Source organism: Lissotriton vulgaris, chromosome 4_1 (assembly GCF_964263255.1).
Source record: "Lissotriton vulgaris chromosome 4_1, aLisVul1.2, whole genome shotgun sequence".
Lineage (NCBI taxonomy): Eukaryota > Metazoa > Chordata > Amphibia > Caudata > Salamandridae > Lissotriton > Lissotriton vulgaris.
Genome location: NC_141691.1, coordinates 59,264,945 through 59,291,557, shown reverse-complemented (window position 1 = coordinate 59,291,557; position 26,613 = coordinate 59,264,945). Strand labels below are relative to the sequence as shown.

General features: G+C 46.5%; 1 protein-coding gene across 3 annotated transcripts in view; it reads left to right on the top strand.

Annotated features, from left to right (window-relative positions):
* DLG3 (discs large MAGUK scaffold protein 3) overlaps positions 1 to 26,613 on the top strand; it is a 2,000,883-nt gene that overhangs the window by 776,244 nt on the left and 1,198,026 nt on the right. The gene's annotated exons all lie outside the window — the stretch shown is intronic.

Genomic DNA, 26,613 nt, shown 5'->3' with positions numbered 1-26,613 from the left:
ATACTTTTAATAACATGCATGTTGTCTCTGATGTATGCTTTGGTGCTTGATATGAAAGGCTTGATGAAAAAAATCAATCTATGTGCAAAGTTGACCTAAGATGGAGGCACAGCCAGGAACTACCGGTCTGCTAGGTGGGTTTGCATTTTGTGAATTTTAGGGAGTCTATAAATAGTAGGCCTCATGGTAAATTTCTTGTTCAGAAACAGTCATTCTGACTAAGCTAGACACCCCGCAGAACGACATTTGTGACTTCTATGATTTTACAACTGGTTTCCAGAGTGGGGTAAGATCTAAGGCCTGACTTCGATCTTGGCGTTCGGGTTACTGCGTCACAACAGTGTCTGATATCTCTTCCGCCGAAATATAAATCCCATCAGATATAATGGGATTTATATTTCGACGGACGGGTTATCCATCACCGTTGTGACGGAGTAACCTGACCACCAAGATCTCAATCAGGCCCTAAGTTTGCAACAGTGTGCTGGTACACATAGTTGCAGCTTAATCTCTTTCTTGAGCTCCGCTGTGTCCTGGACCATTATGGTGCATCCCTTTTCTGCTAGTTTATTAACAATATAGCTATAATTTATTTTAACCAGTCAGCGCATCCTATTCCTCTATCCTACCTTGGGCAGTAGGTATATGTGTACATTAAAGAAGGGAAGGCAGAAGGGCCTTTTTTGAGTACCTCTACAACTCACTGTGTCTTTATGTGAAAGAATATATAGCATCCTAACCTGCAGAGATCGATCAATCAGAAACAGGATATCGATCCCTTCGTTGATGCTAAAATACCTTTCTCCGGATTTCAGTGCAATTATTTAGCATGTCAGAGTCAGCCAAGATGTCTCATGGAACTACAGTGGTTCACCTCCTTTTTTACAGAACCGCACACAAAGAATAAAAATTGATAACTTCTTGTCAGATGTACATCCCGTCAGCAGAGGGGTACCACAAGGATCAGTGCTCTCTCTGCAGCTTTTCAACATCTACATGGAACCCCTTACCTCCATTCTTTAAAAAACCAACATCCCCATCCATCATTATGCAGACTACACCCAGATCTATCTCGAATCCTCCTCCATGGAAGACATTCACAGACTAAACAACACTTTTAGTGAAGTCCATCTCTGGCTAACACTCAACCACCTGAAACTCAACCAAGACAAGGCAGAAATCCTACTCATCTCCAATAAGGAACAAAATCCCCAAGTCTGTGAATGGCTAAAAGCTATCGATGCGCTCATCGTGACCAACTCCATAAAATCACTAGGGTTCACTCTTGACCCAAAGTAGACATGGCCATACATATCAAGAACTTTGCGAAAAGCGCCTTTCTCAACCTTAAACTGCTTACCAAAATAAAGTTCAAGTTCAAGTTCAGGAATTTGTATAGCGCACTACTCACCCAGAGGGTCTCAAGGCGCTTGAGGGAGGGTGGGTGCGTTACTTATCGAATAGCCAGGTTTTGAGTTGCTTTCTGAAGGAGAGGTGGTTCTGTGTAAGTCGGAGGTGAGTGGGGAGAGAATTCCAGGTTTTGGCCGCTAAGTAGGAGATGGATCTTCCTCCCATGGTGGATCTGTGGATGCGCGGAATTGCGGCGAGGGCTTGATTGGATGATCGTAGTTGGCTGGTGGGTGTGTAGAAGGACAGTCTTGTGTTGAGGCATTCTGGTCCTAGATCGTAGATGGCCTTGTGTGCGTGGGTGAGGAGGCGGAACGTTATTCTCTTGTTGACGGGGAGCCAGTGGAGATCCTTCAGGTGGACGGAAATGTGAGCATGACGGGGAATGTCCAGTATGAGTCTGGCTGAGGCGTTTTGGATGCTTTGGAGTTTTTTCTGTAGTTTGGCTGTGGTCCCGGCGTACAGGGTATTTCCATAGTCCAGTCGGCTGGTGACCAGTGCGTGGGTGACTGTCTTTCTTGTTTCGGTCGGGATCCAGCGGAAGATTTTTTTGAGCATGCGTAGGATGTTGAAGCATGAAGATGAGACGGCGTTGACTTGTCTGGTCATTGAGAGGGAGGAGTCTAGGATGAAGCCCAGGTTACGTGCGTGATCTGTAGGTATGGGTGCTGTACCTAGGGCCGGTGGCCCCATGAGTCGTCCCAGGCATAGGGAGATGATCCTAAGATGAGGACTTCCGTGTTGTCCGAGTTGAGTTTTAAACGGCTGTTCTTCATCCATTCGGCAACTTCTTTCATTCTTTCGTGTAGACTGGTTTTGGCGGTGTTTGGGTCTTTGGTGAGGGAGAGGATCAGCTGGGTGTTGTCTGCGTAGGAGATGATGTTGAGGTTGTGTTGGCGCGCGATGGATGCGAGGGGACTCATGTATACGTTGAAGAGGGTGGGGCTGAGTGAAGATCCTTGTGTTACACCACAGATGACTTCGGTGGCCTCTGAAACCCTTCATCCCTTCTAGTGATCTCAAGCAAGCCACTCAATCCCTGGTGCTGCTAGGTTGGATACGGGATTGCAACCCTCACAGGAAAAGCTAACTCTTGCCGAGCTCCCCTCAGATCAGCTATTAATGCAGCAACCAGAATGGTCACCTGAGTGAAGAAATTTTAGCACATTTTGCCAGCACTCAGGGAGCTAAAATGGCTCCCAATCAAATTGCGTACCAATTTCAGAACTTCTTGCCTCACGTACATAGCTCTGCACACCGGGAAACCCGCCTGCTTAGACGCCAAACTCAAGAAAGCCGGCCAAACACGGAGCCTCAGGAGCACCACCACTCTACTCCTCATCCCCCAAAAACCTGCAAACAAAAATCTTCTTCTCAAGCCTTCTCTGGAAATGCGCCGAGAATGTGGAACTCCATCACAGTCCATATCAGGACCAACCTCTCCTTTGTGCAATTCAAAAGGCAGCTTAAAGACCTCTTCCCGAAAAGTTCCCATCCAAATAGATAGAATGCAGAATCCTGTCCACTGAAACCCTCAACCACCTTAATATTAAGACTTTTACCTCACCCTCCTTCTGACTCTTCCCTTGCCCCCCTCCCCGAATCGGTATGTCCTTGAGTCTTTGTATATATCCCCACTAGACTCTGGGATCTCTGACTATTCAATCTATACCTGATCTGAGGCGTTTGACTCTACAAAATTCTACTGTTTTTCTTTTTTTCTGTCTCTCTCTCTGTGTGATGATCATTTGCTATACAATGCATACGCTGAGCCGAGACTTTGGACTCCCCTAGAGTCTACATGTATACTTCTGTTTTCTTCTGTGATTTCTTTACCACAGATGCTGTAAAGCGCTCTGATACCTTCGGGTCTAGCTAGAGCTGTATAAAACTCCTAAATAAATAAACATTATTGGATTGATTTTTATAACAATCTTTTTGGTCATTATGATCAAATTCTAAATGCTGTAATAAACATTGTGGATAAAAAATAAAGTGAAAATACAAGAGCTATGCTATATTTTACTACTAAACAGGCAGCCACAAGTGCAGTTACCTTGCAGACAACAGGGTCATGATTTGAATGGTGCAGCAGGTGCAGTAGCACCGGGCCCAAAAGTTGTCAGCACTCCTCTAAAGACATCATATTACTATATTTGACTACTAAACAGGCAGCCACAAATGCAGTTACCTTGTAGTTAAAAGGGGCTTGATTTGAATGGTGGAGCAGGTGCAATGGCACCGGGGCCTTAAGTTATATAGACCCCACTAAAAACAGAATATTGCTAAATGTTGCTACTAAACAGGCAGCCACAAGTGCAGTTACCTTGTAGTTAAAAGGGGCTTGATTTGAATGGTGGAGCAGGTGCAATGGCACCGGGGCCTTAAGTTATATAGACCCCACTAAAAACAGAATATTGCTAAATGTTGCTACTAAACAGGCAGTCACAAGAGCAGTTATCTAGCAGGCACTAGGGCCATGATTTCAATGGTGCCGCAGGTGCAGTGGTACTGGGGTCAAAAGTTGTCAGAACTCCTCTAAACAGCAACTATTTATATATTTAACTACTAAGTAAACAGTCACAAGTGCAGTTACCTTTCACACACTAGGGTCATGATTTCAATGGTGCAGCAGGCGCAGTGACACCGGAGACCAAAGCTCTAGGAACCCCTCTAAACACCATATATTGCAACATTGTATGACCAAACAGGCAGTCATCAGTGCAGTTCCCTTACTGGCAAAATGGTCGTGATTTGAATGGTGCAGCAGGTGCAGTGGTACCATGGTCAAAAGTTGTCATAACTCCTCTAAACACCAAATATTGCTATATTTTACTACTAAATATGCAGTCACAAAAAACGTTACCTTGAGGGCACTAAGGGCATGATTTGAATGGTACAGCAGGTGCAGCGGCACCAGGTCCAAACATTGTCAGAACACCTCTAGACACATAATTTTGCTATTGCATTAATTAATTATATTATTTCCCTCTTTCATTTTTTTTTAATTGCTATTACTTACCTGCACTATACCACTAGTAACAGCACAATATATTGCCTTTGTGTATATAAACAAGTCATAACACTTTAAAGGACTTTCTGTAACTTATATTGTACAACTACTCATCAAGCTACAACTTACAACAAAAAACAGCTTATTATTAATCACATAGGCAAAACCTAATGCATTTACCACTGCTTATTTCATAAGGTGACATTCTGTGTTTTGCCTCATATAACACCCCCTTAGTGACTAATTTGGATCTGTGCACCTCACTTAAAATATGTATCTTCTCACTAGGCTGTTTAACCACGCTTCTTCTGTTTGCCCAAGGCAGAATGGGAAATGGAGTCTTTTTGAAGTAATGTTTCAAAGCACACACACAAACATCATTTTATTAACAGGCAGCAATCTTAGACTGACTGAGGAGCTGCGGTACATCTATCCTTCCCCAATGGACTCCTTGACTACCGGCAAGTACCCAAGATAATATTTTGCATTAACATATCAAACATTATCACATACCGACCTGTCACTGGTTCAAATTCTCTTGGAACACAACATGAGCTTGTAGCAAACATTTCCTTTCCATCAAACATAAATGTCTGGAGTCGATGCACATCTGCTGAGGGGATGTTTCTAAATATTAAAGCCTGATCAAGAATGATTTTTCTAAATAAGAAAGACTGTCCCATTTGAGCAGATAAATCAGCAGATACGTAAGCTGTGATATCCGTATTCATGGCACCAACTCCCCAATGGATCTTCATCTTTCCCTGTATGCCCCACCTTTAGTTTCATTGACTTTATCTCTCACAATCCTGCCCAGTCTAATCACCACCACCACCATTCCACATCCCCACAAACCTCTTTCGGGACTCCCAGGTCACTCGAAATCCGCAGAGGAGCTAAACGTTGTCTCCAAAATAAAAGTATTGACCTTACCTATGGAACCATACCCGGCAGCATGCAATAAACTATTCCATTCATCACCGATTGGGCTATCACAAGCATGATAAAAGCACCCCTGCCTACAGGAGTTGTATGGCCTTCGTCAACATTCCACCGTTAACCCACTTCTGAAAATACCTATCTGCAGACCTGGCACTTTTGGCAAGGCTGACCGATCTCGAACAAAGTGACCATCTTGGAACCTTCGCTCGCTTACAGTATACATGATCACCCAATGAATTCAGCAGACTTCCTTCCCTGTTGTCCCTTCCTTTTGCCACACATTGCCTCCCATCCTCACAGACACCACCCATGGCATGATAGGACTGGAGGTAGCAGGAGACCCACCTGGGGCAGCAAAGGAGGGAACAGGTGACTAACCATTCATTTCCTAGAGGTGGGATGAGAAAATGGATGGGGGATAGGGTGGGCGGAACTTGCGGAGTTGCATAAAAACTCAGCGAGATTAAGTGGAATTCTGCGGGCAGAATTCGGCACGTTGTGGTGATTTTAAGCGCCAGGAGCTTTTTCTGCGTTGTAAAATCAGCAGAAATGGCACCATGTGGCGTGCCAGAGGGTGTTCCTTCTTTCTACCACTTGAGTAGATTTACAACACGAGCTTAAGCTTTTTCAATGCGAAAGGTCGTGACCTGCCACGACTGCCCGCATTGAGAAACCTCTCTGGGAGGTGTCTTAGCTCCCATAAATTGCTCTGAGGTGCAAATTTTTGCTTGCGCTTGCCAACTTAACATTGAGAAGCCGCGTGCAAGAAAAAAATATGCCACGTGCGGTTGGCAGAGTTTTGTCAAAACTCCACTTCCAAGTGGAACGCAGAGTGGGCAAAACTCCGCAAACTCTTCCAGTGGAGCAGAGTTTTCGCCCAGCTCTAACAAGGAGAGAATGACCTGTGGGCACAAAAGAGGATTAGGGAAGCCATGTGTCTCTCTGCCCGCAGGTCTTTACAACTCTATACGTTCACCCGATAGCCTTGCTTGAAGGAACTAATGGAGACACTCCACGTAAGTGCCATCAGACCTTTGGCCTGTAGAAGCCCCATAACAAAGAATATGTCTACGATTAACATCTTTCAAAGAAAAATAATATCAGTAATCTTACCTTTCAGGTTGCTACCACTAAAAAATAACATTAATTCAATTACCTTTTTTAGTATTAATTAAATAACGTATCATTTAGAAAAAGAGAGAAGGGTGAGGGCTTTAGTGGTATTGGAGATGTGCTTGGAGTTAGAATAATGACTAGTATTGAAAGGGTTAGGGTTAGCTTCAGAAGCAGCATTAGAATTAAGGGTATGGTTAGTAAACAAAATGAGGCATCTGAGGGCAACAGCCAGTGTTAGTTGCTTTTGCATTAGAGTTGGTCCAGGGGATAGGTTACATTTGAGTACAAAGGGAGGAGTTAGGATAGGAGTTAGATTAGCGTTATAGTGAAGGTCATATGACTAGTTAGTGTTAGCATCATGGGTATGGTTATAGGGAGGATAACAGCTAGGGTTAGGCTAAGAATCAGTCTAGAGCACGAACAAGTGGTTGAGTTAATGCTATGGTTGGAGTAAGTTTAAATTGAGAATTAAGATTAAGGAAAGGTTGTTCATGTAAGGGTTCCAGTAATAAGATATTGTTAGAGTGAATTGTAGTTATGGTTAGTGCTGGTCCTAGGACTGGGTTTAGACCAGAGTGAGATGGGTGAGGACTAGTTCTTGTGCTAGGACTGTGGTTGCTCTTAGAGGTACAGTGAGTTGGGGGTTAGTGCTAAGGCTAGGATTGTGGTTAGGGCTAGAGAGAGTTGTGTGAGGATTAATGCTAGAGCTAAGATTGGGTTTAGGGTTATAAGGAGTTGGGTTGGGGGTTACTGCTAGAACTAGGATTGAGATTAGGGCTAGAGTTAGTTTGGTGAGGGTTAGGGCTAGGGTTGGGTTTAAGGCTAGAGTGAGTTGGATGAGGGTTAGTGATAGAGCTAGGGTTGTGTTTAGGGCTAGAGTGAGATCAGTGAGGATTAGTACTGGTGCTAGGTCTAAGATAGGGTTTAGGGTTACAGTTTTTCAGGTGAGGGTTACTTGTCGTGCTGGAATTGGGTTTAGGGCTAAAGTGAGTTGGGTAAGGGTTAGTACTAAGACTCGGATTGGGTATAGGGCGAGAGCAATCAATCAGTCAATCAGGGATTTGTAAAGCGCTCTACTTACCCGCTAGGGTCTCAAGGCGCTGGGAGGGGGGAGCTGCAGTTAGTGGTAGAAGAGCCAGGTCTCGAGCAGTCTTCTGAAGGCCGGGAGGTCTGCGGTCTGTCGTAGGAAGAGAGGGAGGGAGTTCCATGTCTTGGCGGCGCGGTGGGAGAAGAACCTGCCCCCGGAGGTGGTTCTGTGGATGCGCGGGATGGCGGCCAGGGACAGGTCGGCAGAGCGGAGTTTCCTGTTGGGTATGTAGAAGGAGAATCTGTCGTTGAGGTAGGCTGGGCCGGTGTTGGGGAGTGCCTTGTGTGCGTGGATCATGAGTTTGAATGTGATTCTTTTGTCGACGGGGAGCCAGTGCAGGTCTCTCAGGTGGGGGGTGATGTGGTCTTGGCGCCGGACGTCTAGGATCAGGCGTGCAGAGGCGTTCTGGATTCTTTGGAGGCTATTAATGAGTTTGGACGGTGCTCCAGCGTAAAGGGCGTTTCCGTAGTCAAGTCGGCTGCTGACGAGGGCGTGGGTGACGGTTTTCCGTGTGTCCATCGGGACCCGACTGTAGATCTTGCGGAGCATGCGAAGGGTGTGGAAGCAGGAGGAGGAGACTGCGTTGAATTGGTTGGACATGCTGAGCTTGGAATCGAGGATGACCCCTAGGTTGCGTGCGTGGTTTGTAGGAGCCGGGGGGGGGGGTTCCCAGTGATGTTGGCCACCAGGAGTCGTCCCATGCTGTGGGGTTGGTCCCAAGGATGAGGATCTCCGTCTTGTCCGCGTTCAGGTTCAGCCTGCTTGTCTCCATCCAATCAGCAGCGGCTTTCATACCCTGGTGCAAGTTGGATTTGGCGATGAGGGGGTCCTTGGTGAGGGAGAGGATCAGCTGGGTGTCGTCGGCGTAGGAGATTATGTTGAGGTTGTGTAGTCTGGCGATGCGGGCGAGGGGAGCCATGTAGACGTTGAACAGCGTTGGGCTGAGTGAGGATCCCTGCGGGATGCCGCAGATGGTTTTGGTGTTTACGGAATGGAACGGGGGGAGGCGGACTCTCTGGGTTCTGTCGGTGAGGAAGGAGGTGGTCCAGTCCAGGGCCCTGTCTCGGATCCCTGCGTCGTAGAGGCGTGTGCGTAGTGTGTGGTGGCAGATGGTGTCGAAGGCGGCGGAGAGGTCCAGGAGGATGAGGGCTACTGTCTCGCCATTGTCGAGTAGGATTCTGATGTCATCTGTGGCGGCGATGAGGGCGGTCTCTGTGCTGTGGTTGCTACGGAAGCCTGACTGGGAGGGGTCCAGGATGCTGTTGTCTTCTAGGTAGCGGTTGAGCTGGGTGTTGACGATCTTTTCGATGACTTTCGCTGGGAATGGATGCCGGGAGATTGGCCGGAAGTTCTTGAGGTCGCACGGGTCCGCCTTGGGCTTTTTTAGTAGGGCGTTGATCTCAGCGTGTTTCCAGCTCTCGGAGAAGATGGCGGTTCTGAAGGAGAGGTTGATGATGTTGCGTAGGTGGGGTGCGATGAGGCTGTCAGCTTTGTTGGTGATGTGGTGAGGTAGGGGGTGAATGAATGAATGAATGAATGAATGAAAATGGATTTTTATAGCGCGAATTGTGGGGAGCCTGATTGGATGGTGTTCATGGTCTTTATAATGACTTCGGTGCTCACGTTGGTCCATGTGGTCAGAGGATCGTGGTAGGTGTGGTTCGGGGTGTTCGACGCGGCGAGGTCCGTGGGGTGCCACCGGGGGTTAAAGCTGTTGTGGATGTCGGTGATCTTGCGGTGGAAGAAGGCGGCGATGGTGTCGCACAGGGCTTGCGACGGCGGGATGTCGTTGGTGCAGGAGCTGGGGTTGGAGAGTTCTTTCACAATGTTGAAGAGCTCTTTGCTGTTGTGGGTGTTGTTGTCGAGGCGGTCTTTGAACAAGGCTCTTTTGGTTGTCCTGATGAGGTGGTGATGGTTGCAGATGGCGTTTTTGGGGGCTGCGCGGTTGGCCGGCGTTCTCTCACTGAGCCAGGTGTTTTCGAGTTTCCAGCAGGTGCGTTTGGATGCCAGGAGGTCCGGGGTGAACCAGCAGGCTCTCTGGCTGGTGTCTCTGTCGGGGGTTGTCTCAGTGGTGCTACGGTGTTGGCGCAGTCTTCCATCCAGAGGGATGTACGTTGTTACAACGCATGCTTTTACCACGCATGCCTTCACAACGCAGGTTTTTCAATGCAAGTTGTTACAACGACTTGCGTTGGGGGTGCTGGATAGTGAATAGTTTAATTTACTATTCCAACTCCAGTCCCCGTGGATAGTAGGAAAGGTGTTGGATAGTAAATTATACTATTACCTATCCTACAGCGCCCCCCATCGCAATACGTTGTAATGACTTGCATTGAAAAACCTGCGTTGTAAAGGCACTGCGTGGTAAAAGTTGCGTCGTAAAGGATGTTTCCCCATCCAGAGTCGGATGGTGCGGGCTCCTTCATCGGGGCGGTGGGGCAGCTCGGTGGGTTGCTCGTGAGGTGTGTTTCTAGTAGCTCTTTGGTGACTTTGCCCCAGCGTCGGCGAGGGATCTGTGGGGTGCGGTGGTGGGTGATGGGTTTCTGGAAGGTGAAGTGGACGCAGTGGTGGTCGGTCCATGTGAGCTTGGAGGCGTGGCTGAAGGCAACGTGGGGGCTGGAGGAGAAGATGGCATCGAGCGTGTGGCCGGCGATGTGGGTCGTGGTGGTGACGATTTGTTTCATTCCGAGGGTGGCGAGGTTATCGATCAGGGTGGAGGAGTTGCTGTCGTTGTAGTCCTCCAGGTGGTAGTTTAGGTCGCCGAGCAGGATGTAGTTGGTGGAGGTCAGTGCTTGCGAGCTGATGAAGTCGGCGATGCAGTTGCAGAATTGGGGACGTGGGCCGCGTGGTCAGTAGACAAGGGTGCCTCTGAGGGTGGTCTTGGGGTCCGTGTGGATCTTGAAGTGCATGTGTTTGGCGGTGGTGAAGGTGTCGTTGGTGTTAGTGGAGACCTTGATGGTGTTCTTGTGGATGATAGCGATTCCTCCACCGACTCCGTTGGTGTGATCTCTGCGGGAGATTTTGTATCCGTCGGGGATGGCCACTGCGATGTCTGGGGCGGAGGCTTCGTTCATCCAGGTCTCGGTCAGGAAAGCGACGTCAGGTGATGTGGTGGTGAGTAGGTCCCAGAGCTCTACGGCGTGCTTGCGTGCGGAGCGGGTGTTGAGCAGGATGCATCGCAGTCGGTTGGGTTCCGTTGTAGTGGGTGCCTCGGCGTTGTTGGTGCAGCCGAAGTTGAGGTTCCGGCAGGTGACTTAGGTGAGGAATAGGGCTAGTACTATGGTTGGATTTAGGGCTATAGTGAGTTTGATAAGGGTTTATGATAACAGTGAGTCAGGTGAGGGTTAGTGCTGGCGCTACGATTGGGTTTAGTGCTAGAGTGAGTTGGGTGAGGGTCAGTACTAGGGTTAGGGTTAGAGTAATTCGGGTGACAATTGGTACAAGTGTTGTACTAGGATAGAGTTTAGGGTTACAATTAGTCAGGTTCAGTTTAGTGCTGGGATTGGGTGTAGGGCTATAGTGAGTTGGGTGAGGGGTTACGATTACAGTGAGTCAGGTGAGGGTTAGTGCTGGCTATAGGATAGGGTTTAGGGCTAGAATGAGCTGGGTGAGGATTAGTACTGGTGCTAGTTCTAGGATAGGGTTTAAGAGTACAGTGAGTCAGGTGAGGGTTAGTGCTATGGTAGGAACAAGGTTAGGGCTAGAGTGAGTTGGATGAGGGTTAGTGCTAGGTCTAGGATTGGGTCTAGAGCTAGAGTGACTTGGGTGATGATTAGTACTTGTGCTAATATTAGGATAGGGTTACAGTAAGGTGAGGGTTAGTGTTGGTGCTGAGATTGGGTTTAGGGCTAGAGAGAGATGGGTGGGGTTAGTGCTAGGACTAGGATTGAGTTTAGGGCTGGAGTGACTTGGGTGAGGATTAGTCCTGGTACTATAATTTGGTTTAGGGCTATACAGTGAGGTTTTGTTATTACAGTTAGTCAGGTGAGTGTTAGTGATAGTGCTAGGGTTTTGGTTAGTGTTAGAGTGAGTTGGGTGAGGGGTAGTTCTAAAGCTGAAATTGGGGTTGGGACTAGAGTGACTTAGTTGAGCGTTAATGCTAGAGATATGATTGAGCTAGGATTGAGATTAGGGCTAGTGTTAGTTCAGAGAGGGTTAGTTGTAGGGCTAGTATTGGGTTTAGGGTTAGAGTGAGTTGGTGAAGGTTAGTGCTAGGGCTAGAGGGAGTTGTTTGAGGGTTACTGCTAGAGCTAGGATTGAGTTTAGGTCTAGGGTTAGTCTGGTGAGGGTTAGGTGTAGGGCTAGGGTTGGGTTTAGGGTTATAGTGAATTAGTTGAGGGTTAGTGCTAGGATTGGGTTTAGGGCTAGACTGAGTTGGGTGAGAATTAGTTTTTGTGTTAGGACTGTGGTTGCTCTTAGAGATACAGTGAGTTGGGTGTTGATGTTAAGGCTAGGATTGTGGTTAGGGCTAGAGCGAGTTGAGTGGGGATTAATGCAAGAGCTAAGATTGGGTTTAGGAATACAAGGAGTTGGTTGAGGGTTACTGCTAGAGCTAGGATTGAGTTTAGGGCTAGAGTTAGTTTGGTGGGAGTTAGAGCTAGGATTGGGTTTAGGGCTAGTGTTAGTTTGGTGAGGGTTAGAGCTAGGGCTAGGACTGGGTTTAGGGCTAGAGTGAATTTTTGAGGGTTAGTGCTAGAGCTAGGGTTGGGGGTTCCATCCATGATTTCACACGCTTGTATCGCCACGGCACCGTTGCCATGCACTGCTTACAACCTCACATATAACATCGCTCATGACGTGTTCTTTGACATCACAGATAGCATGGCTGATGACATCTGAAATACCATCATTGATTACACTGTGCATGGCAGAAAAGCAGTAGCTCACCATCTAGTCTGCTCAGTGCCGTTCTAGTGCAGCACTTCGGGAGCCTGCGCGGTCTCCATGTCAACCAATGCTGTTATAAAAGTCTAGCAGCCCCCGGACCTCTCATATGGTTTCAAACGCTCTCCCTTTGACGCCCATCTCTCTTATGTACAACACTGCCTAAACCGGTCCTTGGATGCTTGTTTCCAGTCCAGGGAGGACCTGGCTTGGCAGTTCGGGCTGGACTGTTCCCATGAGGCACAGGGTCAAGACTGATTTGCATATGGCTGGGTTCAAACTGGAATGGCATGGTGAGCAAAAAAATGAAGGATTTAGGCCCAGATCTCTGTACTGGAGTGAATGTATGATATCGTTCTGCATTCTGGCCATCAACTTCTTGGTTTTGCATTTGTCACCCCTAGTGGGACGGGTATGCTCTGACGCGAGTCCCGTGCTCTCCATGCCACTGGAGTCAAGCTATCCAGGCTGATGAGGGCTGAAAGCCCGAAACCGGTCCTAGGAAGCTTGTTTCCGGTCCAGGGAAGGCATGGCTTGGCAGTTCGGGCTGGACTGTTCCCATGAGGCACAGGGTCAAGACTGATTTGCATATGGCTGGGTCCAAACTGGAATGGTATGGTGAGCAAAAAAACGATGGGTTTAGACCCAGATCTCTGTACTGGGGTGAATGTATGATATCGTTCTGCATTCTGGCCATCAACTGTTCTTTCAACACTGCTTAAAACCACTGCTGAAGGTTACAAAGACATCACAGCGGTGTGCGGTTCACATTATTGTCAACGCAGGACACAGAACAGCTATTTGCAGAAAATCTCCGGATTCTGTGATATTTCTGCAGGTCTGTGGGAGGGATGCTATTTTTATGAGTTTCAGCCTCACTGGCTTGTAAAAATAACAGCTCTTGCATCAGGTTAAGATGTGGCTGCGAGACATGGAGGTACTGCAGGCGTGTTTCTGATTTCAGTCCCCGTACATCAATTATTGAAAACATTAGAACTTTTCATCTAGTGCTTGCTACAGAAGAATTGGTATGCCATCATAGCGCTGTAAGAAGTGCATAGATTATATTGACCTCGAAAGAATAAACGAGCAACAAGTGAGAGACTTCACTGGATTGTCCGTGGTTAATGGTCAGCGCACCTGTGACCTCTTTTGGAATAAGAACAGCGCACAGAAACTATGGAGAAATCCGAGGTATATTGTAGCGCCCCATGAGGTGTTTGTCCTAGGCTGGGAGATGGACCATGCGGAAAGGAGACCTGCATATACAACCAGCAGGGGAGGGCCCCTGTGGCTGTCCCGGTGGGGGGGGGGGGGGCTCTGTGTCTAAGGGTGATGTCTCCAATCGCTTCTCAGCACCGAGGGGGCATCGTTACTAGTGGGGGAGGGGGGGGGGGCTGATGTTAGCAACAGGAGTCAAGTCTGGATTATCGCCGTGTGGTCAATCTTAACTCCGACCGGACGCCGTCCCTGCTGTCCGGAAGAGCATCGGATACTTCACAGTCATGCAGCGCCGAGAAAGAAAGACACCACTGCAGAACACACTTCAATAGCGCCTTAAAACACCTCAAGCAAAACACACGTTGGCCTGGGCTCTGATTCCATCAATGCCCAACAATAAATGACACATTCGTGGAATTCTTTCAAAATACTGGAGTTACTATTGTTATCAGAGGAACATGCGTGGTTTCCGAACATCGACGTCTCCCAGAGGCTGCTGTGTTTTATGTATGTACGTATATGGCATTGTAACGCACAAGCGTGGATGAAAGCACTATACAAGTGGTCGGAGCGCTAGATTGGTCCTGTATCTTCATGTTGTACTGGCGCTGGGCGGCCCCGATGGATGCTGGGATGTTGCTCCAGCCCCTCGGTGCATAGATGGGAGAGGCCGGATGCCCTACTTTGCTTTCATACACTTCTTTGTTTGCAATCCGATGTGCTTCGGGCTGTGTCGAGCTCCACAAGAGATATTAAGCTTCTGACAGATAGGTATGAGCAGGGCCACTGGAATTATGTGGCAGGGGAGGGCCAAATTATGTGGCAGGGTTTTGTAAATTATGTGGCAAGAAAAGTCAAATTATGCTGCACAATTTGTAGTATTGCTTCAATATTTTGTCATTTTTAAACTTGTAAGCACTGTCGGGGCATTAGCCGCAACTCATTAGTACCAATTTAACAGAAAAAAACAGAAAAAGAAGCTACTGAAAATTGACTAGTCAACCTTTGCAGAGGGCGTTCCACTGCGTGGCAACAAACGTCTTTTGAACCATTAAAGCTAGTTTTTGTTGTTAAAATTTGCAGATAATGCAGATGAGGATGGATTATGTGGCAAATCTATAATTATGAGAAAATCATCGCGGCTGCAAAATCACATAATTCCCATGGCCCTGGGTATAAGTCTGGTCATGATGGCTTTGTAGAGGATGCAGCTGTTTTCAAAGATGATATTTCATCCTATTCCATCCCAAACATCTTGCGATACCATCTTTCAAGTTCGAATGGAGCCTGGCTTTGCTGTTCATAGACGCTGGTCGCAGCAGGCACTGATGGAGCGGCAAGATCATGAAAAGCCTTTTGTTTTCAAGATTATTTTTATTTTATATAAATTAAAGAATGGAAAGGCTGCAGTCACTAACTGAGTAGTATCCCTAGTGAGTTACTCAAAAGCAAAAGCACTGTTCCTAAAATCAGAGGTAAGACATCCCTTGGTGTCAATTCTGTTTTGTTAGGTCTCACCTAGGCAGCGCTTGCACTGTCTCTTCGAGACATGCTGTATTCAGGTACTGCCTTGGAAGCTCCGCTCATTTTCTGCCCATCTTTTCAATTGGCTCTTGTTACTGTCCATTCTAAATGGTTGCTTTTGATTCGTGAATAGGCTTAGTAGTCCCTCCTTTACTAAAAAAACCCAAAAAAAAGGTTTTATATAGTGTCAACTAGACTCAAGGGCATCAGAGTTCTTTGCATGATCGAGATGAACACCGTATAATCAAGTTGCTTACAATATGATGCAAGACATATTAGATTTTAGAACACACATAAAAATATACAAAGAAAATTGTTAGGCAATGAGCGTGAATTACCATATGCTGGCAATAAGAACACTGTGTGTTAAGGGATAGAAAGACCTATTAGACAGCAGAAACAAATAAACAACTGACTTTAACAGATGGTCTAGACCTGTAAAGAGAGATAATTAACGAAGTTCAGTATGCTTAAATGTTCAAGTATTTGTTGAGGAGGAGCAGTTTCAGGTCTCTAGGTAGAGAGTTCCATATGCTGGGTGCATTTCCAGAAAAAGCGTGAGTCTGGATTGATTTCCCTTCTAGTTTGGGAGGTACGAGAAGAAGTGAGTTGGATCTTCTCAAAGTTCTGCTTTCGTGAGCTTGTTGTCTAAATAGTTGGGGTTATGTGAATGAAGGTCTTTGTGGGTGATGCAGGCAGTCTTGAAAGTACATCTTCCTTTGATGGGAAGCCAATTGAGGATCTTGAGGGCTGGTGTGATGTGTTCAACCCATTTAGCACATGTTATGTGCCAGGCCGCCATTGTTTATAACTTATCTTAGGGGGGGGGGGGATTTCCGCATTCCCTGTGAGGATGGAATTTCCATAGTCCAGTTTAGAGAGGACAAGAGATTGGACAACCATCTTGAAATCATCAGAGGAAATGAATGGTTTGATTTTCTTGAGGTGTTTTACTGTGTAAAGTGCTCCTTTGGCTGAGTTTTTGATGTGATCCTTCATTGACATGTTATTGTCCAGGATGAAGCAGAGGGACTCTAGGGAGTTGGACTGAGTGAGAGAACAATTTAATGCATTCAGGTCGCTGAGCCATTCATGGATAGGTGGTGGTTCCTTTTAGGGGAGAACAGGATGATTTCTGTTTTGTTGGAGTTTAGCTTTAAGGGGTTAGAGTTAAACCAAGATTGTATCTTGCTCATAGTGTCGTTGAGATGTAGGATGTCACCAGGTGATTTGATTTTGTAATAGAGCTGGGTGTCATCAGCATATAGGTGATATTTGATCCCTGCTTGCTTCAGGATGATTGTAAGGAGTTCCATGAAGAGGTTGAAAAGGGAGAGGGGTAGAATTGAGCCCTGGGGCACACCAAGTGTGACACGTGTGGGCTTAGATAGACAGGAGCAGATTTTGGTTTGTTGCGATCGGTGTTGTAGGTAAGATGTGAACCATTTTAAGACTGTGGCATTGATACCAGAGCGGATGCTCAGTGATTCAAGTAAGTCTGGGTGATTTACGGTATCAAAAGCCGCTAATAAGTCAAGTAGGATAAGTAGGCATGCGTCGCCATTGTCTAGGGATCTGTGGATGTCATCTGAGATATGGAGTGCTGCAGCCTTTCCTGAACCCTGATTGGAAGGTGTCATGGAGGTTGAATTCCCCTATATGATGGTCATGTTGTTGTAGGACACATTTTTCCATAGCTTTGGCTTGGATCGGGAGGTTGGAGTTAGGTCTGAGGTTGTTGAGATCATTGGGGTCAGCCTAGGGGTTTTTGAGAATGGGTCTGATTTGTCCTAGTTGGAGGGAGTCAGTGCACAGCCCGAGGCGAGAAATGTGTTGATGATTTTTGTCCAGTACGGAGCAATGATGTGGTTGAGATTTTGTACAATCGTGGATGGGAGGGGATCCTTAGTATGTGACGTGGGCTTTCATTTCGCAATTATATTGAAGACTTAAATTTCTGTCATGGCTTTGAAGTCAGACCAGTTGGCATTGTTTTTCAGTTGGGTGTGATTATGGTGCTGTAAGTTCCTTTTGGTGCCATTTGGTCATTGGTGAGTTCTGAAGCTGGAGCTGCCATGGAGGGATGCAGGGAGGATAGTGGAGAAGGGTGGCTCAATGGTTAGAGCGGCAGACCCTGATGAAGAGGTCTGGCCCGGGACCAGGGTTCAATTCCCCGCCTCGGCGGGTCTTGGGCTCAAAAATTCCACGGACCTGATAATTCCCGCCTCGGTGCCTATTCCAATCATGGAGTCACAGTCTGCAACTCTGGGAAATAGCTTGCCTAATCTCCACAACGGCCCCCACAACGCTAAGGATGCCTGGCCTCCACCTTGGGGGTGCCCAGGAGTGGACGCCTCACAGGGAAAGCCAGGATGGGTTCCACAGCGGTATTTGTACAAGCGCCTTCAGACCCTTGCGGGTGAGTAGTGCGCTTTACAAGTATCAATTTACAATAGTTAGGACGGAGGGTAGAGTAGTGACTTGTAAGAAGGATTGCTCAATTTTTGCGACTTTGTCTGTGAAAAAGCTGGAAATTTCTTCACAGCGATAATTTCATGTGGGGGTGAAGACGTGGTTTGTCATTTGACAATGTTAAAGAGCTCCCTGGGTCTATTCTCTGCACAGTCCAGTTGGTTGCGGAAGTAAGAGGCTTTTTCTCTTAAAAATGTGTGTTTTATATGACAGCCTTGTAGTTCTAAGTAGTGCTTGTTGAGGGGTTTTGTCTCCATGTTCTTTCTGCTTGTCTGAGTTGTCTTCTTTTGTTATTGAGAGCTGAGTTAAACCAAGATTTTGATTGGATTGATCTCAGGTGTTTTAGTTTGGGCGGTGCCACTTGGTCAAGATTTTCGGAAATCGCTGTGTTATAGTGGGCAGTGAGATCATCAGTGGTATCCGTGAGGGGGTGATGCTGTAGTTGTTCACAAATCTTGGATTCCAGTTAGGTTATTGGGACTTGTTTTAGTTTTCTGATCCACTGCTTAGGTTTATTTGCTAAGTCTAGTTGGGGGTCTGACTGGGATATTGATATTGAGCAGTATGAGATGGTGGTCAGACCAGTTAGTAGGTGAAATGGAATGGAGCTAGACCAGTTCATTATCAGTGATAATCGCATCTAGAGTGGCGCCTTTGATGTGTGTTGGTTCATTGCAGAGCTATTTAAGGTTGTTAAATTTAAGAAGGTTTGGTAATAGCCGGACTGTGGTGTCTTCAGAGTTGTTCCAATGAATGTTGAAGTCACCCAAGAACAAATTCTTCATGTCAGTTAAGGAGAACTGAGGTACTAGGTCAGATAACTCTTCTGCTAAGATGGCGCAATCACCAGGAGGGTGGTAGATGGTGTGAAGGTTGATAGGAGGGGAGCCTTTGCTTTTCAGTTCAACACCAAAGTATTTGAAAGTCGAGTATTGTGCATTGTTTAAAGTGGAAAGATGTATTCTTACTTTGTGAATTATGGCTAGACCTCCTTAGTACCGCCTTATCTGCATATGCAACCCCCCATGGGGACTGGTCCTTTTACTTGTGTTGTTATTCAGTACATTTCATGTCTGTGAGCATTATTTCCTTAAATGATTTGCTGCTATTTACACGGTGCATGGCACGTTATGACATTATTTTATCTATTTATTTACTTGCCATACGATACAACATAATTAACTTTATATCCACCAATTTTCCTATTTATTTACATGCCACGTTATAGCTTCAGTATTCAGCACTTTCACTTTATATCTTTAATGTTACAGTGTACAATGCCTCAATACTATAAAAGTTAATAATTACTCAAAAAGGTGGGCCGTCCCCTTTACATCAATGTCGGCATTACCTTTCAACATGGTGGCTGCCTACCTATAATATCTACTTATTTACTTTTCTAGCCTTGACGGCATGGCACACTTTAAGTGCGGCATGATTTTTGTGCCTGCGGGACGCGGGTGATTTTGATCTACCAAACCTTTATTATTCTTTATGTTCATTAAGCATATGGACTTGAAATGTTTGTATTATTTCTAGTGTTCCCCTGACGAAGGGTTTCCCGAAATGCATTGGGATTTTTAACACTTCATGGATACTGCAGATATTGCACATGAAGTTCTGTATAGTAAATATATAATCAATTGATTATTGTATATTTGTTATTCATTAATTGTTTCTTTTGGAGAATATCAATGCAGTAATTAGTGACCTTTTCATTTTTGGTAGAACTGTTTGGAAAATTATGAATTTATGGCATTGAGTTAAAAATCAAAAAAATGTACAATATTTTATTTACATACATAGCACCAATTTTGTGGGCTTGTGAATAGTGCACCCTGACTTGTGTAACAGGTTCTGTTTGCATATTTTATACACTTTAAGTTTCAACATATAAAATTAAAGTGCAGCATACTGCAAAGCCTAAAAACAAAATGCTCAAAAATGCCCATGCTTCTTCCTTAAGCCACTGGGTATGGAATGTAAATACTAGGGGGAAGATTTATGTTAACTGGCGCATCCCCAGGGATGCACCAGTTAACGTGCACCACAGTGCGCCACAGCTCCGCCACCCATGGTGCAAAAACGGCACAGATGCGGCACGCATCTGTGCCGGAAATGTGGCGCATTGCTGGAGTTGCGTCGCAAGTGCGACGCAGCTCCAGCAAGGCTCGGGGGTGCCCCATCTACACAATGCTGCATCAAGACCTACGCCTGCTTCAAGCAGGCACAGGGTTTTGACGCAGCATTGGCCTGAAAGTGACTGAGTGAAATCTCATAGATTTCACTCAGCCACTTTCAGGAGGCGTTCCTGTGCAGGAACGCCCCCCCCTGCGCAGGAACGCCTCCTTATGGCGCAGGGCTTTACAACGTGACGCATCTCCTAGATGCGTCACGTTGTAAATAGGGCGCATTGTGTGCGCCGCAGTTGCGTCAAATAAAGTGCTGCAATTGCGGCACAAGGGCATCATAAATCTGCCCCTAGGTCTTAAGGAAAGGGAGCAGTACCACAGGCTGTTACTAGGTGTCCCAGGGACACCTAGTAGCAGCCTGCGGTACTGCATTCATCCTTCATAAAAGGATTTAATTTTTTTATGCTACAATATACACGTTTATAAAATGTATAACATCATAAAAACATGCCATGTTTTTCAGAGTGCTTTTCATCCTAGGACACATTTTTTTTTATTTCTGTCCTTAATGCTCGCTGATGCCTTTCATCTCTCACAAGGTGCTATGTAAAGGGCTTGATGCTGGCTTGGCTATGGCGACGCAAAGCCTGGTGCCTCTAGGGGCTGTGCCTTCATAGTTAGGACAGGAGTATGGATGGTGTTTGGGCGCTTCTGAGAAACCCCAATTTTTCACATGGAGAGGTGATTGCAATGTTGTGCCGACCAGGCTTAAGCCACAAGGAGGTAGAGAGGTGCGTGCATGCACATGGTCACTGTAAGAGAGTAGGGTCTTCTTCCTATGGTTACCCCCACTTTTTGCTGTGAGTCTCTGGTTTTTCGACTTTAGTCTGGCTGTGGCCCTGCTAATCAGGCCCACAGCCTAGCTGTTCTCTCTCTAAATTGATATCATGTCCTTTAGGTACATACCAGATTGGTTACTGGGTCACCCTTGTGAGCCCCTGTATAGTGTACCCTAGGTACCCAGGGCATAGGTGCACCCTAGGCCTACCAGGGGCTGCAGCATGTATTGTGCCAACCTTGGTTTGCCTTGCAAACTGACACCACAGGTCTGTTCACACAGCCTGGGTAAGGTGGTGTAATCACCCCTTACTTAGATATAGTATATATATATATATATCTCCACACGTTTCAGGAAGCACATAAGAGAAGACCTCACGCTATCAAATAGATTCTTTATTTTGCACTCGAGCACTTGCCAGCAGTTAAAATGTCAGGTTCAGGCTTTTCATATTTCTCTGCCAGACGCGTTTCAGGTTGCAAAAGACCTTTCTTCAGTGGAAATGAACCGGAAATTAAAACATCGCTTTTTCTTCTTGCTACTTAAAGCACCTGCCCTTTAGGGCGTGGCACACTCTGTGCCTGCTGGTACATGTAGTTTAATCATTCCCAAGTGGGTGCAATGTTCATTTTTTCAATATTGTACATAGTGTTATCCCCAGTGGGTCAAAGCGCTTTACCTGGCAAATGACTGCCTACTTTCCAGTGGTCGAAAGAAATCAGCGCACAATGCAGTCCTGAATTGAAAAGTGCGCAGCGACCCTGCAGGTCTGTTCGAGCTTTCATTTCAGCACGAAAAAAACAGAGGCAGCTGCGCACTTTTCAATTCAGGACTGCATTGTGCGCTGATTTCTTTCGACCACTGGAAAGTAGGCAGTCATTTGCCAGGTAAAGCGCTTTGACCCACTGGGGATAACACTATGTACAATATTGAAAAAATGAACATTGCACCCACTTGGGAATGATTAAACTACATGTACCAGCAGGCACAGAGTGTGCCACGCCCTAAAGGTCAGGTGCTTTAAGTAGCAAGAAGAAAAAGCGATGTTTTAATTTCCGGTTCATTGCCACTGAAGAAAGGTCTTTTGCAACCTGAAATGCGTCCAGAGCAGACCAGAGCCAACTTGAAGAAATGGGGACATCTTATGCGCGGCACTGGAAACCGCGCTGCAATACGAAACCAATCACCTCCTCCATCGACGAGAGTGAAGAGGCCACACCAGAGGAACCAGTGGAAACAACATTTATTCCTTTTGCAACAGGTAAGGAAAGTCCACATCACCCACCATTGGTCGAATGCATTTCGGCTTCTCATAGCCTTCATCAGTGCCACGGTGAATGTTAGTCAGGTGACGGCATTGCTCACTGATGTAATATCACGCCAAACCTGATTTGTTAAGCGCTGCTCCACCCATACAGGTTACATCCTATCGCAGATGTCCTTGGCTAGTCGCTATATGCACCACGACTACCAGTCCCACGATGCAATGTTTTAGAGTCTTGCCTGGTTAATGCTGCGCAGGGTGGAATAACGCTGTCTTGGTAAAAGATCCTTGCAACCTGCTGCCCCAGGAATACGCCGTCTCCTCCAGTCCCCTGAACCGTTTCAACCTCCGTAATTCTGGTGTCTTCTAGGCGGGGGCGAGGATGAGACTCATGCCGAGCCCAATGTGAAGTCATATGACCCCAACACCGCCGCAATTTCAACCAGAATAGAAGGTGAGCTCTGGCAATTCCAGTACTCCGTATTCCAAACAAACACCACCAAAGTAGTATCCAGCAGACCAGAGCCAACTTGAAGAAATGGGGACATCTTATGCGCGGCACTGGAAACCGCGCTGCAATACGAAACCAATCACCTCCTCCATCGACGAGAGTGAAGAGGCCACACCAGAGGAACCAGTGGAAACAACATTTATTCCTTTTGCAACAGGTAAGGAAAGACCACATCACCCGCCATTGGGCGAATGCATTTCGGCTTCTCATAGCCTTAATCAGCGCCACGGGTGAATGTTAGTCAGTTGGCGGCATTGCTCACTGATGTAATATCACGCCCCACCTGATTTGTTAAGCGCTTCTCCACCCATACAGGTTACATCCTATCGCAGATGTCCTTGGCTAGTCGCTATATGCACCAGGACTACCAGTCCCAGGATGCAATGTTTTAGAGTCTTGCCTGGTTAATGCTGTGCAGGGTGGAATAACGCTGTGTTGGTAAAGGATCCTTGCAACCTGCTGATCCAGGAATACGCCGTCTCCTCCAGTCCCCTGAACCGTTTCAACCTCCGTAATTCTGGTTGTGCATTGGGTTGCTTGAAGCCCCAGACCCGAGCACCATTTTTACCGAAGCTCAGAGGCCCCCTCTCCACGAGTGTCCCGGGAGCCCCGCTTTTGCATTTCAGCTTGACACGTCTTCCTGGTTCTTTGTCCATTGGCTAGTGAGCCCCCCGAAGACTCCATTTTGAATCTAACTTACTATTCTGGTTCCTCTAGGTTTATTCCAGCTTCCCTACAAAGGAAAGGCACCCCAGACCTTGCTGGTCTGCAACAAAGCCAATCTCGACATCCTGCGTGGATTGCGTTTGCCAAGGCTTGTAGGCTCCAATCCGGATACCTATACAAATCAACAAAAGAGACACTGCAGTCAATTAGATACTTCGTGGGACAGCTTGAATCCAGCTTCTGGTTGTCATCGACGCCTCCTGGACCTCGTGGCTGAAGAGACAGGCTTCACCTTTTCACCTGACATCACCCGACATTGGCTGGCAGCTTTCCATCGCCATCCTGGTCACTGGCAAGTGACCCAGACTCTGTCCCTTCTGCTTTCAGGTTCTTCAGATCTTCGATCCACCCTTGGATCCACCCGGACACTTTACCTCTGGTCGCCTGCGGCACTTCTTTGCAGCTCTCCATTGAAATCGACGACGAACCCGACACCAAAAGACACCTATGCACCTGGCTTCCGTGGGTAAGGTAACAGGAGTACTCTGGTAGTCTTGAGGGTATTGCCCCTCCTAGTGTTTAAGTCTAAAAGGGTTCCATCGTAGTCCATCCGGAAGTATCCTTAAATTGTAAAATTGTAACTTGTTAGTTTCCCATAGAAAGTCAATGGTAACCCGCAGCTGTGTTTAGACTCTGCACGCATCACCCGTGGGCCTCCTACTTCCTAACCTTGGGTTTTTTAGAGTAGTCCCAGCGATTCCACAGGCCCCTGGCCTGCTTTCTAATTCTCACGTGATTCTTTTACCACTATTTTATTATATGGTTTGTGAGGCCCCTAGGGCAAAACGTATACTGTGCAACTTATCATATGCTAATTAAGTAACTTGTATTGTACTTTTACCTCTGACCTCATAAAGAGTGCAGAGGGGTTGTGTTTAGAATAAATACATATATATTTGATGTATACCTTGTGTGGTGTACTTTCATGTGGTACTCAAGGGAATATAATTGGTAAACAACTTGCTTAATGCGCTCTCTGAAGTCTTAGCCTGATGACTGCGGGTCCATGCTACCACTAGGATAGCTTTCTATAAGGTTGACTTTACAACCACCATCAATAAGGGTTGATTAGACTGGTGCAAGGTGCCCCTTAGAACTAGTGGACATCATATGCCAGGCTAACTTCTCACATTGGTGTGCAGCGGATGGGATAAGAGCTTGCATTGTTTTACCAAATAATCTTGAGAATATCATTTGAAAAAGCACATCAAGGTACCGGTAGGTACATATGAATCAAGTCTTATAATAAATAAGTTCTACTGACCTTAGCAGTTGTAGGTGGTAAGGGCTTAGCACACCCTGACTACAACTTCTAGGGAGGGTCTAGTAGGAAAACAAGTAGTGTAGGTAGGTGCACACACCACACCACACTAGTCATGTCTTTAAGAGCAGGAGGTAGTACCTCACTGCCAGATGTCAGCCATGTGCAGACAACTAAGTATGACACTTTCACTTTTCAAGATTTGAGAAGCTTGTGTGTTCTCAGAAAGTTAAGACAAGGACAGATTCCAACCACCCAGCACCTAGTAAATCTTTTAGTGGCATATGACTTAGAAAAAGCATCAGACCCAGATGCACAGGGTAGCAGGGATGGGGGCCATACATCATCAGAAGAGGATCCTAGTGGGGGAGCCCCGCTGGTCTCTGAAGATGAGGAGGATGCAGACCAGGATGAGGTTGATGAACCTAACCTGGGAAACACAGTACTACCTGAGGGTGGAGAGGGCCTAGGAAGGCCTCCCTCTATCCCTCCATGTAGGCCTAATGATGTGATCAGAAGTCCCAGATCTCTTTCAAATGAATCTGGACATTCTGCCTCATCAGTAGGGTCTTATGCCTCTGCTCAAAGGAGAATGACTTCCCTCAGAGAAGAGAGCACAAAGCTAGAATGAAAGAAGTCAAGCTTAGGATCAAGAGGCAAGAAAATGCCCTTGCCAAAGAGACCCTAGCTCTTGAAAGAGAGAGGAAATTGTGTGGGCTAGAGCCCACTGGTGGCAGCAACAACCCTAGTGGTAGGGAAATGTCTCATGACCATAGAAACCTGAACAAAATTGTCCCTCCCTATCAGATTGAGGATGACATCCACAAGTGGGTAACTGCTTTGGAGAGGGCCTGCAAAGTACAGCAGGTACCCCAAAGTCAGTGGGAAGCAATTTTGTAACTCTCCTTTGCAGACAAAGGCAGAGACAAGGTCCTCACTGTTAGAGAAGAGGATGCTGACAACTACTATGTCCTGAAGAGTGCTCTGATAGATGGGTTTGGCCTAACCACTGTGCCGTACAGGTTGCTGTTCAGAGACACCCAGAAGTAACAGACTCAGGACTGGACTGACTTTGTAGATTGTGCTACTAAGGCTCTGGAAGGCTGGTTACTGGGCAGTAAAGTAAGTGACTATACAGGATTGTATAACCTTAAAATGAGAGAACAGATTCTTAATAATTGTCAGAACCAGTTATTGCACCAGAACTTAGTTGACTCTGGTTTGACCTCTCCCCAAGAATTGGGTAAGAAGGCAGACAAATGGGTCAGAATCAGGGTGAAGCAGAAGGTACAGAACCAAGGTGGTGACCAGAAGAAGCAAGACCAAAAGGGTGGGGGAGAAAGCAAAAGACCGGAAGTCTTCTCAAGGTCCCCAAAATACTTCTAATGGTGGAGGTTCCTGTGAGAAGGTGGCCTGATATGCAGTGCTCACTATTCTAGTGAACACTATGTATCAGTCCAGCAACCCTTATTGATGATTGGTTGTAAGTCAACCTTATAGACCAGCTATCCTAGTAGCGTGGATACGAGCAGTCTAAGGCTAAAGACTCGAGAGGGCGTGTTAAGCCAGCTGTTATACCACATATACCCCTTGAACACCAAGTGAAAGGACACCACACAAGTGTTATGAAAATAAACAGTTATTTATTAAAGATCACAACAGCCCTGTACTCTTTATGAGGACAGGGTACTAAGCACAAACCAAAACTCTTACAAAAATACTTAAGTTAGCACAGTATATACAAATGCCCGAGGGGCACGGAAAACCATATACTAGAAAAGTGGAATGCGAAATTACTAGCAGGTAAGTACAGTACTAATAGGCTTAGGAATCGCTAGGACTTAACTATAGAACCTTCAGATTACTTATAGGAGGCCTAGGGGACTCGGGTGCAGTGTGTGCACTCTCACGCGAGATGCGGGACAAAGTCTATGGTAGCTAGGAATTGCAAAGTTAGTGTTCTCGGGCGAACCCGACCTGGTAGGGAGAAAACGAAAGTAGATTCTGACCCTTGGATAGTGAGGCTATGCTGGGGCACCGAAATGCCGAAGTTACCTAGCCCAGGGGCTGCAGCTGCATAGGACTCAAAAGACGTCGGGAATCCTCGTTGACGGACCAGGAGCCTGGAAGAAAGAAGTTGCTGGCAGGCGACCAGTGAAGAAAGTTCGGTGGATCCAAGCCTGGATCGATGGAAGATGACACCTGAAAGCAGAGG